This window comes from Bombus huntii, unplaced genomic scaffold (assembly GCF_024542735.1).
Source record: "Bombus huntii isolate Logan2020A unplaced genomic scaffold, iyBomHunt1.1 ctg00000153.1, whole genome shotgun sequence".
In the NCBI taxonomy this organism is placed as follows: Eukaryota; Metazoa; Arthropoda; class Insecta; order Hymenoptera; family Apidae; genus Bombus; species Bombus huntii.
Genome location: NW_026099395.1, coordinates 90,050 through 105,332, shown reverse-complemented (window position 1 = coordinate 105,332; position 15,283 = coordinate 90,050). Strand labels below are relative to the sequence as shown.

The window sequence follows — 15,283 nt, the reverse complement described above, 5'->3', positions numbered from 1 at the left end:
TGTTTTGTCACGAAGTGTGTTTGAATGGGCACAAAAGTTCAAAGAAGATCGCACAAGTGTTATGAAAAAACAGCTGGACGCCCGTCCACATCCACGATGACAACATTGAACGTGCTCATGAACTTATGCTCTATGGAATAGACGAGTGACAGTGGATAATGTGGCAAATCATTTGCAAATCAGCCACGGCTCTGCTTATGCAATAGTACACGACAGATTTGGATTTTAAAAAGTTTGTGCGAGATGGATGCCGAAAAAGCTGATGAAAAGGTGAAGACGACGATGCATTCGTGGTTCGCAGCTCAGCCCAAAACATTTTTTAATGAGAAAATATAAAGGTCCTTCGGCAAATGGACAAAGTGTATACAGAAATCGAGTGATTATGTCAAAAAATGATGTATGTCTTTTTTGACAATTGCTTAAAATAAATTCTACACCGACAGAGCGGGTAACTTTTTACTCACCCTCGTAAGACACTTAAATTTCCAATCTATTATGATGAATAAAAGAGCTTATACTATTAAATCTAATTGTATTTTGTTGCATGAGAGTACACGTGTATGTGATGTACATTACCTTTATATCCCCTTGAACGCTTCAATATTGCGCATATATACTATATTTTGTACAGCTTCTATAAAATTTCGTATGTTTGTTTAGGCTGTTAATCTAGAGGCTGGAGTACAAAGAAGTGGCACAATGATGTGGGCTGATGACATTTATAATTATCAAGGAATCACCCCTACATTCGCTCAGGTATATATCGTTGACTATAATGTATTTAACATATATGATTGTTAGAATATTAATAATTAATTTTTAATTCTATCAGAATTTTAATGAAACTGTCCCTTGGGAAGGAAGAACTGATACCTTGATATCACGGTTTGTACATCCTATATATACGACAAATTTTAGAACATTATATAACGAAGAACCAGATCGTCGTGGCCATGTGATGTGAATAAAAGGACTTGAATTTGATGATATTTTTATAATGTTAGATAACATAACTAAGTATCTTCACAGTAAGATAGGATGACATGGTTTACATGATCTTAATGTTGTTCACTCGAGTGATGATATTATAAGGAAAAGTGTAATATCACAGGTAGGATGATTCATAATTTAGAACTACTAACTCATGTATGTATTAAAAATTAAAGAAATATATTAAATTTTATAGGATATTTATGTTTAGTAACCAGTAATTCAGAGATTGGTATTCATGGTTACTATAACGAGGCTGTAGAAACGCACCCTTTCTTCTTTGCAAATGGTCCTGTATTTATGTCTAAGCCGAAACTGGAACCTCTGAATAATTTAGATTTATTCTTGTTATTTTCTAAAATACTTATCTACAGTATACCATAAGGAATGATACCGTATCGCACCTAATCAAGTGCCTTAAGAAACATCAACAGGATATCACAGTAATCCCTTATCGACTGATATGTAAGTAAAAGTTATCTGTCATTGTTATACACAATTATGTGTTAGTGTTATACACAGTTATTTATCATTTTCTATTAATTCAGTTGTAGCCACTACAATATCTATGACACTGGTAGTAATTATAAGAACAATAATGATGTTCTATAAGAGGAAATGATGATTAGGAACAAAAACTTACAGGTAAGTCAAAGTATATGTTATTTGCCATTTGAAAAGAAAGTTACTAACTTGGAATTTTTTGATAAATAATAATTGTGCAAAATATATTGGATTTCAAATTTGTCAAAAATTGAAATTTAAGAAGCATTGTAATAATATAACATTAATATTTTGATTTTTCAGGAGATATCATGCGGTGGATGGATAATATGTAAAAAATATTAAGCAGTATATGAATTTTCATATTGCGTAGAGATAACAAAATGAATTTTAAAAAATGTCGACATGGTAATAAGAAATAGCATCATGACAAAGAATATATAAACACAGTTTCATTTTTTATAAATAAAAATTTGTTGTTCCAGATTTTGAAATATAGTGAAACGTTTAATTAGTATCTTAATATCTTTAAATAATTATTATTTTAGAATCAATTGTAATTGTATCATACGTACTTTTGAATTCGTGCAAGAACATATGTTATTTTGAAGTAGTTATTATTAGGAAATTGTTAGACGCGAACAGTATGCGAAAAGTTAGTATGTAGTGTAATAATTATCAATCAAAGCACAAGAATTAAATTCTTTAGGAAAAAATTTCCGGAATTTCTTATTTACATGATTATAAAGAAATCCATAACAAAAAGGAGCTGCTTTCTAATACTTCTCTTCCTTGTAATGCCTACGTTAACAATAACGAGGTTCGACTTTTTGTTTTTAGAGGGATACTGGAAAATTTGAAAGTACAGTACCATTGGGAAGAAAATCACGATATTGAAAACGATATTTGCAAGTAAATTTCCAAAAAATCTGTTTTCAAATTTTCGCTTTCTATTTCACATTAAAAGAAAGGGAGGGCTGCCTTCTTTTTCTGCAAGACAAAACAAACATTCTGAATCTCGTATCAATGAATGATGTCAATAAGTTATTTTTCTTTTCAGATTGAACAATATTCCAGATTTATTCATAATTTCATACTACGCGAAGAATAGACTTTCATAGGTATATAAAGGAAATATTAAGTATAGGAAAACTCTTTTTCGTTGTAGGTGACATATGCTTCACGGTTGAACACATGTATTTTTGAACACATATAAATGAAAAAGTACTCTTATGGAGAAAAAGAATTGATACCTTCGATTGACATTAGATAATGTATATAAACTTATGAACAATCACTATCACTATCAGTTTGTATTTTAGGTGCACACGCAGATTTGTTGGAGTTCTTATAAAATGTACTTCCTGTACGAACGTTTTATTCTTCCAAATTTTACGATACTATGTCTCATATGATAACTATATGGATTAAACGTAATATAAATGATCCGAAAATAGACTCGAACGACATTAATTGTCTTTCTATTTATACCAATATCGAAAATACAAGTAAAGCTGGAGCAATAGTATGCAAGAATGGACTATTTATTATTTTAAACCAAATCATAGCATATTCAGAATGCACAGTATTATCATGAAACGACGAGTTTTATGTTAATTCCGACCGATTACAATACCTTTCTTTCGTTTACAAGGAACGACGAGACTGGCAGTTGCGTGATTTCCAATGCAAAAGCCGCGATATCTGCACGATAACCTAACCTCAACCGATTTTGTTGTACTATTCTTACGTGGACTTCGTTTGTACCACTTTCGTAACAAAAATAGAATACGTAGAACACAGCATTCCGTTATGCGATATTGTCGATTCCTAACATCCGAAAAATCAGAGATAATTTTTTCCCTACAGTTGTACATTTGTGTGAAAAATTACGAACGTAAAGTTGTTTGGTGCATGCACAGTCCTCCCCTCCGCTGCATTTGCGTGGACATGCTAGAAAGATTCACTTTTCCACGGTGAAACTGTATGTATTATAATTTCATTTTTACAAAGGTCGAACATCCTACTATGCATAAATTTAATATTAATATAAGCAGGTTTCGTGTTAAGTATTACATCTGACGTATAAGCACACGTGTGTACGAGCCTTGGTTTTAAATGTCTTATAGTAGACACCGAAAAGATTATTCAGTTGGATATCTGACTCAACATCAATATTTTACTAGGAGATAACATGTTAAGAACACGTTGGTGGATGGCATGGGAGATGATGAATGAAGACATACTTCTGTGAGATACATAAAATAGTAGTCAGAACGTATTTTGGCGCTTGGGGACAGCAACAGCTTTTTTTTTGTTTTTATTTATTTGTTGAAATTACAATCAATTCTCGCGTTGAGAATTTTCAGTAATTTTTCCGGCGTGGCGCAGTGACATGGCTGTTTATTTACAATAAGTTAATACTTATTATAGATAGGTATAATTTATAAGTATTATAAGTAAGTGCATATGCTTAATTTGGATAATTAAATGAATCTAACGTTTAGGTCTAGCGAGTAGTGCCTCTTCAGCCTGCGAATCTGGTCCGTCGTATCGAGTAGTCCAGTGATTAGGGGGTTTCGGTGTTTCTTGACTCTTTTGCTATATCTGTCGCTATATTTTGCTATTTCCTCTTTGACTGTAGGTATCTTGAGGTCGCGATGGATGGTTTCGTTGGTAACATACCAAGGTGCGTCTATTAAGGCTCTTAGCGCTTTCGATTGGAATCGTTGTAGTATTTCGATGTTGGAGTTACTTGGACAGCAACAGCTGGTGATACTGTCATACACCTCCATTTATAAACTTTCGAAAATCGATGTGACCTTCAAACTTTAGTGTATTCTGTTTCACAGCACAAAATGTTTCCGAAACGTAAGTTTATTGTTACAATAAACTTGACTAGTGGCTCTGAAATACTATCCTTGAAAAAACAATGGGGAAATTGGAGCAAAAAAAAAGAAGGAAATAAACAAAGACCTTGTTGGTTCGTAAAAATAAAATATGCTACAGGAAAAATTTTTTCCAACGGATTGAGATGCGACAAGCTTTAAAAGCTATGACGCGAATCGAGCGTTTGTCTACAAGAGCGCATTTTCGGTGGATATATATGTCGGAATGACATTGGGGATAGGGTTGTCGGTGTTTGAGGAGTCTTCATTGAAGGTAGCCATCGTTGCGGTGTAACGAAGATACGATTTATTGACACAGGTATGAATAACACAGGTTTTGACAATCTACCACGGCGGTGAGACGTCCGCGACACTAGTGACAGTGGTCTCCGGTTCAATAACGAATCCGCGGCCAACGGGATGACAGATGGGCGTTCTCGCTGAATCTAAGTCTGACTCGTAAAAATAATTGCTGAGCGTAAAGACGTTACTCTTTGGTCGACGGGAGCGCGTAAAAGAATGCCCGTCCCGTCCCGACGATGTCACAGAGGAAAACTATAATGGGGTGTGTCTAAGGACACGAGATCATCGGATTCGTCGAGGAAAGCCTTCGTTTAGGAAGTAAGGGAAATTGACGTTGCTGCTAATTGGTCAATCTCCATATCGGTGGTTAGAAAAAGATGTTAGCCGCCCTCGAGGGAAAGTTGCTAGTGGGAGACGCCGCTCGTTGAAAAATATGTCTCCCCTATCTTCCCGTAGTTGGGACAAAGACTGTTTGTCTGTTTGAAGGACTTTAGTTAACTAAACCTTAAGATTTATAACGGGCCCTCCAGCTAGCCGAACATGTACTGCGGAGACGCATCGACATCTGGCAATCATCTTACTCGAAGAATAGGGTCTGCGTGTGGCGAGCCACGGGACAGAAACCGTTGGAATGTTTACTGTCGCGTGTCGCCACGAATATTTCTTTTAAGGAGAGCTATAGAATTACTCCATACCTTTGTTAGGCAAAGCGTTTATCCCTTGACCGCGGCTACGTTGGGCGACAGACTGTCACCTCGAGCCAAAGCTCACCGTCACTAATCTAGAACAATTACAATCGGATTGAATAACTACAATTGTTCAATTACAGCTATAGTAGACTCTAGGTTAGAATGTTGCGGGATTATCTAAAATTCCAAAGGCTCCGGTGTTCTTTCATCTCCGACATATAATTATATAATGACTCATTGAAAACCAGCTTTCATTTTTTGTTGATAGTATGGTAAGAAAATGTGAAGTTCGAACGCTTGTAACGATTGCCTGAGTTGCGTCATCCTTGGTTTTAGGAAAAGATAGGGAAGTCACTGAAGGGTGTCGCGGCTTCGATGTCTTTCGTAGCTGCGACGCGGAGGCCTCTCGGTTGTTCTTTGAACAATCGTCAACGTGGACGAACGTCAAAGCGAAACCACGCGAATTCGGCATTTCCGATAATACGGAACTCTGTAAACGCGACTGCGTTGAATTCGTTCGATTAATTCCTAGCAGTATCTATAAACAGTGAACTTAAGGCCCCATACACAACTGCATACGCTAGGTTGTAAGAAATAATAGCTATATAAGTATGTAGCGGCGCATGAGTTAGAGAACGATGCAAATCGAGAGCGACTCATATTATTGTTTTGCCTCGTGACACTTACACAGTCTTGACGTACATGTAACGTCAACAAATATCTCCAACAGACTCAGGAAACCTGAACAGCCTTGCACACGACACCGACTCCCAAAACAAAGGAATATGAATTCGGCACATAGGCATAAGATAAACGAACATCTAGAAGGGCTGTGTCTTGATCGAGTCTTTCAGTCTTTCGGTAACGGTCAAATCGCACACTTGTAATCCTATTATAAAATAAAGGTACCTCGAACTCTGGTTCAAGAACCCAACATTTTTTTATTATTATTTTCCCATTATTTTTACGTGACATTTTGGCGATCCTGCCAGGATCCATTCGCTTCAGTGTAAACGAAGTTACGATTTCGGTCTACGGACATTATTGAAGATCGAAGGATTCGAACTACTTGTGTTATGAACTTTGCTGTCAATAATTTACCACGGTGGACCAAATTAACGGGGCCACTGTCAGCATAGAACAAATCAACAGAACGAGTTTGACACTCAAACGCATTTGAACGCGCCACAGAGGAAAACACCGCAAGGGAACCTCATTCTACGAACTTACGTATCAAGGTGAGAAAAGTCGGAATTCTTTTAAACAATATAGAACGCGAAAAGTTAGTTTCTCTAGTAACTCTAGCGAAGAGACAATATGAACAAGAAAGACACAAAAGCCGAGACAAGTTTACCCTCTACAAGTGGAGTTCAAAATAAAACGGGAACACTCGATTCCTCTACCAGAGCAATTTTAGACTTAATACAGAGACAGAACGAAGAATTTCGACAACAATTTAACGAAATAAAGAATGCTTTAAAATTAGCGAACGAAGAAAATAGAAAACGCGCTAACGAAATGGAAATATTAAGTAGAAACCTCTCTCGTGTTAAACTACCACAAATAAACGTAAAATCAACTGAATTCGGTTCTATGATGACTGACGATGACGATAATATATCAGTATTAAAACACGATACTAATCCACCTCCACCTATGCCACAAAAGCCACCAACATATGTCCAACCATCCAATTCAACAGCTGGAAACTCTGGAAATCTAAAAGCTGTTTAGTATCTCCGATACTAAACGGAGAAAACGATATAAGTGTAGAAGATTTTATTCGTGAAATAAAAGAAATGAGAATGATGTGTAGCGAACAAACGTTATTATTAAAAATGATCAAAATAGAGAAAATTGTAGGAAAAGCCGCAATGACAATCCGCAATATCCATATTAACGAATTCGAAACTCTGTACGAAGGATTAAGACGTAACGTAGCTACTCAAGCATCAGTAAGAGAACACCAAGATCAGTTAAGAGTGATAAAGCAAGGAATAACCGAAAGCGTGCAAAATTATAACATTAGATTTCGACGTGTTTTCAACAAACTTCAATACAGCATTACCAATGAATATAAAGACGAACTAACTCGATGAGCGATGAACGATCGACTATACATGGTTTCTGTGATTGACTATGTAAGAGGCCTTCGTTCAGAAATAGGACACGTGCTATTGGCTAATCCCCCCCCCCCCAAACATCATCGATGCAGAAAAAAAGGCAATGGACGTGGAAAAATACTTTCGCGAAGACAACGCTCGCAGACGGATGACACGACAAACAACCACTCCACCATCTTATCGTAACCAGACGTCTCGTCCAGTAGGTAACCGCTTCACGATTACAAGTAACATGAATAACAAAACTCCACCCACACAAAACATTCTACCAAGAATGAATAATTTTACAAAGCTTGAAAATCGACCATTAAACGAAAGGCCACAAACGAAATGTTTCAAATGCGATCGATTGGGACACCTTGCCAATCAATGCCAAAATTTTCGAATACCGCCTCAAACAAAAGCCCCTCCAGGAATAAACCACATTCAAGAACAATCAGAATTAACAATGCTACCTCAGGAAGATTATCCACAATACGACTACAATTACCAGGACGACGAGGATTGCGATTTTTCGTTGACTCGGGAGCAGGAATCAACTTGCTTAAACGAGGATGCTACCCAGGAAGGACAATAATACCAGACACATAGAAATTCTCCATGGAACATTCCAAATACGAATCCAATTCCAAAATTAAACTAAATTTATTCAACAAAGAGATAGAATTTTCCTTAGTAGATGATAATTTCCCTATCATAGAAGACGGCATATTAGGCTTACCCGGTTTAAATCAATATCGATTCGAACTCTCCAATAAAACATTAAAATTAGATAATAATACTCTTCTGCTGCAGCAAGAACCACCCCTCGCATCGGGAGAAATCGTTCAAAAAATTGTATACTTCGACGGAAAGCCAACGCCAGTATGCTTTATCAATGGTGGTAAGTTTTCAGTCCAAATTTCTAACATTATTGAAAATATAAACACTGTAGATCAAATCTAAAAATTCAAATCTTTGATTCGACTATCGCACATAGAAAAACCTCTTAGAGAACCTATGTAGTATTTTCGTCTGTACCTACTTAAATTATATTTATCTTATTTTCCTTTAAGCATTCGTGAACGTAGTGGTAATGAACTTCAATGTGTTTAGAATTTTTTGTGAAATTTCCGTACTTTGCTATACTTATCACTCCAGAGTTATCGTCATAAATTTTTACAGGGTTATTGTCTAGATTTACATTGAAGACCTTCATAATTTCTCTAATAGACATTAATTCACTCACCGCTTCCGATAGAGCTACATACTCTGCATACGTCCAGGCTTTTGTCACACACCTTTGTTTTTTAGATTTCCAACCGATTACATTTCCATACAATTTAATTACATATCCAGAAGTAGATTTTCTATCTAAATGATCTCCTGCCCAATCAGCGTCCACATAACAATCTATCGTTTCACACTTTTCATTCCTTTTCTAATGTAACCTTAAATCTTTAATATTAAATATTTCAATATTTCGGTACAAATATTTCAATATTCGCAAAGCATATTTAAAATGTGTCTCGCTACAACAATCTTGAAATCTACTTAAGATAATTCACACTATAACTTATATTGGGTCTGGTATTTGTACTAATATACAGCAATGCGCCAATTAAATTCTTGTATCCAATGTCATTTCTATTTATCTCAGCGTTTTCAATTTTTAAATTTGTTTCCGTTGGTGTACAGTACAATTTGCTGTTTTGTAATTTATATTTGTTCGCTAATGATTCAATGTATTTCGTTTGGCTTAGTTTCATTTCATTTTTTATATAATCATACTCTATATTTATTCCAAAATATTCTTTTACTTCACTTAAATCTTTCATTTTAAATTTATCAGGTAATAGCTTCTTTACATTTTGTATCCTTTTTTTGTTTTTACTACAGATTAACAAATCGTCTACATATATTAGCAAATAAACAACATTTTCCCCCTCTCCATGAGTATATAGGCACAACTCTATGTTATTCTTCTTAAAATCCAATGTCGTCACATACCTATCAAAACACTCATACCAATCCCTCGGACTTTCTTTTAACCCATAAAGCGCTTTCGATAATTTACAAACTCTATTCGTTCCGTCCGCATATCCCTTTGGTTGATTTACATATACCTCCGAGGTTACTTCACCATTTAAAAAGGCAGTTTCTACATCCATTTGCTCAATTATTACTCCATTTTGACAACAATATGATAGCAATATCTTAAAGGTCTGATTACTCGCCACTGGAGAATATATGTCATCGGCTACGTTTCTTTGTTGAAATCCCCTTACCACTAATCTAGCCTTATACCTGTCCTCTGATTTTTTCGTGTAAACCCATTTTACATCTAATACTTCTTTGCCTTTTACCCTTTCTACCAATTTCCAAGTTTTATTCTTATAGAGACATTCTATTTCCTTATCCATAGCCTGTTTCCAAACTTCACTATTTTCACAACAAATCGCCTCCTCAAATGTGCAAAAGATATCTACTCTACAATAATTTGCGTGAATCTCACTACTGTTTTCCTTTTCTGGATACCTTACTGGAGTTTTCTTATTACGTGTAGATCTCCTAGGAATCTTTACGCTTTCAGAACTATTATCATTTTCATCTTCTCTACTTTCTAACTCTTCCTTATTCATGCTGTCCAATAAATAATTATCTTTACTATCATCGCTAACTGCATCGAATGAATTCTCCTCAAAACCGATACATTTTTTGTCTGTTTCTACGACCTCTACATGTCGCTACTGTTATTTTTACACCTAATAGGACTCTCTAACCTACTTCACTATATCCTAACAGAATTCCCATATCTGCCTTCTTATCCCATTTGGAAACTCTTTTTTGTTCTGGCCTTCTTACAAAAACTTTACTTCCATATAGATGTAGATTTTTAACACTTGGTTTTCTCCCGAAGAATATTTCAAAAGGTGTCTTTCTTTCTATAGTATTCGCTAATATTCGATTTTTCAAGTATGCCGCTGTACAAACTATTTCCGGCCAGTACCTTTTATGTACTTTCGCTTCCGCTAACAAGCAACGCGCCATGTCCATCACTGTTCTATTATACCTTTCCGCTGTCCCGTTTAATTCATGTACGTATGTTGGGCAATTATTTATTCTTATACCTTTATCCCTAGCAAATTTATAAATTCGATTATTTAAATATTCTTTACCATTATCGCATCTTAATATTTTTAACCTCTTGCCCGTTAAATTTTCGGCTTCATTTACGAACTGTACGAAAGAATCAAAGACCTCATCTTTTGATTTTATACAATAGATCCTAGCTATTTTACTATAATCATCGATAAATGAAATGAAATATTTTTCTCCATTGAATCCGGTAGTCTTAAAGGGACCACATACGTCCGTATGAATAATTTCCATTATTTCCCTAGCCTTAGTTCGATTATTTTTGAAAGGTAAGTTATGCATTTTGCTTTCTATACACACCCTACATTTCAAAAGTTCCTTTTCAAATTCATTCGGTATGCCAGTCACTAGCTGCTCTTTACCCAAAATCTCTAAATATTTAAAATTTACGTGTCCTAGCATCCTATGCCATCTTTCCTTTTTACTCATACCACTACGTTCGGCGCTGTTTACTAAGTGCTTCTTCCCTTTCAATATACTTTTTATTCTATATGTCCCATTCTCTTTGAACTGAGCTGTAAGTATATTATCCTCATCTATTACTTTCGCAATATTTCCTTTGGAAATAACCGTATTCTTATCGTCTGCTGGTTTACCTAAACTAATCAAATTTGCGGACATTTCTTTCGCGTAAAATACTTTCCTCATATTTATTTTATTTTGTTTTCCGAATGCTTCAAAATAACTTATAACATTCCCAACTTTTGTCGCTTTTATCGGTCTATTATCGCCTAAATATATATTTACCGGTTCTTTTAGGTCGATAGATTTATCGAAATAATTTATATTATTAATTATGTGATCGGTACAACCGCTATCTAATAGCCACACTATTTCGTTCTTACTTATTTCATTCGTCTCACTGCTGTTTGCTGCGTGCGCCGTTGCTGTCCATATGCCTGCTCTTGAGTTTCCATGCTCGCCCGTGCCGGTTCTTGATTGATGATGAAAGTTTCCACGTCCTCTGCTCGTATTGCCTTTGTTCTCTCTTCCTCTGTTTCGACTAGGTGTTGGCCCATGCCAATAGCCGTTACTGCTTCCCGCTTGGACGCCATTTTGACACTCTCTCGCAAAGTGTCCTAATCTTCCACATCTGAAGCATCCTTCCTTTTTTGCAGAAAAGGCGTTGGTTTGCCTTTCTCCTCGATTGGATTTATTTTTCTTCTCTGCTATCTCTATTTTATTTTTTACATACGCTACCGTTTGATCCTCTTCTTTCAATGCGTCTATTATGTCCGCTATGTAGCTGTATTCTTCGGGTAACGTATTCAGCATGTAATTCAGCTTTTCCCTCTCACTTACTTGTGCGTCCGCACTTTTTAATTCATTTATTAATTTTTCGAAATCGTTAAAGAATGATGCTGAATCACTGTAGTTCTCCAGTCTTATGTTTTCCAATCTCCTTCTGCATACGATCTGCAGTGCCGTCGACTCTTTCAAGTACATTTCATCGAACCTTTTTATTATATCATACGCCGTTTTTCCTTCCCTAACATACTCCAATTGTCTGTTCGATATTGCACTATAAATTATATTTATCGCCTTCAAATCCTTTTTGTCCCAGTCTTCATCGTCTCTTTCGTTCTTCATTCTAGTTGTAACAACCTCGCATTCCTTATATTTGAGAAACATCGTGATTCTTTGCTTCCACATTCCATAATCCTCACCATCGAATATAGGTATCATGATTTCCGATCTCTCCATTTTAATTGATTCTTCTTTTTTTTTCTTTTCTTACTCAAGCGTTCCTACGTGCTCGAAGTATATTTTTTTTCTCTGAAAGTTTTTTTTTCTTTACTGAAAACTCACTCGCAAGATCGTAACCACGCACTAAATATCTTGCAAAACTAGTAACCACGCTCTGCTACCATGTTAAGGAAATTCGAGGATTTGGGAATACAAATAATTGACTATATTTCCCACACAACAGTTATACATTTATATTACTCTCTGAAGAACGTCTTGCACGCACGCTGGTCGCCAACCGACTATCCTAGATTCTTCTAACATCTGGCAACAGTCTTTTGTCTCCACTAAGACCTTGACGCCCTCTAACCCTTACACACACACTCTCATGTACAGTGTAAATGTATCACTTCCCTAACAAATAAGTATGTTATTTCGTTACCACTTATCTCGTTCATCTCGCTGCTGTGTGCTGCGTGCGCTGTTGCCATCCATATGCCTGCTCCTGAGTTGCCATATTCGCTCGTGCCGGCTGCTGATTGACGATGGAAGTTTCCACGCCCCCTGTTCGTATTGCCTTTGTTTCCTCTTCCTCTGCTGCGACCACGTGTTGACCCACGCCGATAACTGTTACTGCTTCCCGCTTGGACGCCATTTTGACACTCTCATGCAAAATATCCCACTCTTCCACATTTGAAGCATCCTTCCTTTTTTGCAGCAAAGGCATTAGTTTTCATTTCTCCTCGATTAGACTTATCTTTCTTTTCCGCTATTTCTATTTTATTCTTCACGCACGCTACCGTTTGTTTCTCTTCTTTCACTGCATCTATTATATCCGCTATGTAGCTATACTCTTCGGGTAACGTATTGTTTTCGCACGTTCGCTGGGAGACGCGATCTCGAAGAAGCGCGCCAACGGGAGTCGTAAATTCCCGTTACGATTTGCTAATCGACGCCGCGAATCGCTCGATCCCTTATTTCGTTTAGGATAATAAGGGTAGTTAAATGAAGGATAACGCTGTTGCTAACAGGTTATTATATATTTTCACAAACCAACAACTTCGGTGTAACACAAAATGAATATTTGTTATGAGATGACTACGAATGAGTGCGACCTGAGTCTCTAGACGGATTATCGCGTATACTGATGGATTTGTCGACTCATTGTATTCGAATTGCTGACCGCTTGACGAGATGCTTGATTGAGACTGACTGATCTTCGGGTGTAAACCCGGTCGAAGGATGTTGACTGTTCGAAGGATGTAAAGTCAGTGATGTTCGGAGACGATGCTGTGGCGGAGGAAAGCTAAGGATGGGTGTGTCTAGCGCACGGGACCATCGGATTTGTTGGTGACGATTTTGACTAAGGGAGTGAGGGAAATAGTCTTCGTTGTTAATTGGTTAAACGAAGGGTCTTAACCGCCCTCGAGAGAAAGTGGTTCGTGGGAGGAAAGTTGCATCATACGTGAGAAAAACCAACTTTCCCTTGTCAAGCCGTAGTAGACAAAGGTCTTTAGAAATGCTTTGGAAACAGACGTTTGTTCAGTTTGAAGGACCTCGACTAGGAAATTCCTAAGATTTATGGAAGATACTTGAGACTATTGAGGGTACGCAGTGAGTATCCGAAGACATCTGGTTGCCATCTTGCCCGCGGTGTGTGGCCTGGGCTAGGTAGAGTTACGCGACGTAACACGTATTTATCATGTAATTCAGCTTTTCCCTTTCACTCACTTTTGCGCCTGCACCTTTTAATTCATTTATTAATTTTTCAAGATCGCTAAAAAACGATGCTGAATCACTGTATTTATCAAGACTTATCTTCTCCAATCTCCTTCTGCACACGATCTAGTGCCGTCGATTCTTTCAAGTACACTTCGTCGAACTTTTTCATTATTTCATACGCTGTTTTTTCTTCCCTAATATATTCTAATTGTCTATTTGAGAAGGCACTGTAAATTATATTTATCGCCTTCAGATCCTTTTTATCCCAGTCTGGATTGTCTGTTTCAGTCTTCACTCTAGTTATAACAATATCACATTCTTTATATCTCAGAAACATTGTTATTCTTTTCTTCCACATACCGTAACCCTCACCATCGAATATCGATAGCATAATTTCCGATCTCTCCATTTTAATTGATTTCCTATTCTTTACTCAAGCGTTCCTACGTGCTTGAAGTATTTTTTCTTTTATTTTATATTCTTTGAACGTTTCTTCCCTTACTAAACTCGCAAGACTAAAAACCACGCACTAAATAGCTTGCAAAACTAGTAACCACGCTCTGCTACCATGTTAAGGTATAGAGAGGATTCGAAAATACAAATAGTTTACTTTATTTCGCACACAACAGCTATACATATATATATTACACTCTGAAGACTTCGATAACCTTCTTGCACGCACGCTTGTTGTCAACCACCTCCTCTAGATTCTCCTAACAGCCTCCAATCGTCTTTTGTCTCTACTGAGACCTGGACGCCCTCTGACGCTTACACACACATTCACGTGTACAGTGTAAATGTATCATCTACGTAACAAGATCATCAACGTAAAATCCTACCGTCCTCCCGAACATCATAAAACCGAAATAAATAAACAGATGACTGAAATGTTAAACAAAGAGATTATAGAACCCTCCGACTCTCCCTATAACTCTCCTGTCTGGGTCGTTCCAAAGAAAATCGACGCATCAGGGAAACAAAAGTGGCGAGTAGTGATTGACTTTAGGAAGTTAAACGAACTAACAGACCAAGACGCGTATCCACTACCTGACATTAACGATATACTATCACAGCTAGGAAATAAGAAATATTTCTCCTCTTTAGACTTATCCTCAGGGTTCCATCAAATACCCATGGACGAGAATTCAAAGAAATACACTACATTTAGCACACCATAAGAACACTTCCACTATAATAGAATGCCATTCGGGCTCAAGAACGCACCTGCTACCTTTCAAAG

At 36.7% G+C, this 15,283-nt stretch overlaps 1 long non-coding RNA gene across 2 annotated transcripts in view; it reads left to right on the top strand.

Annotated features, from left to right (window-relative positions):
- The first annotated feature begins 316 nt into the window (after nucleotides 1-316).
- LOC126877364 (uncharacterized) overlaps nucleotides 317-15,283 on the top strand; it is a 97,288-nt gene continuing 82,321 nt past the window's right edge. For both annotated transcript variants that reach the window (XR_007694961.1, XR_007694959.1), the window contains exon 1: nucleotides 317-448. This is a non-coding gene — a long non-coding RNA (uncharacterized LOC126877364). The remainder of the gene's footprint in view (nucleotides 449-15,283) is intronic.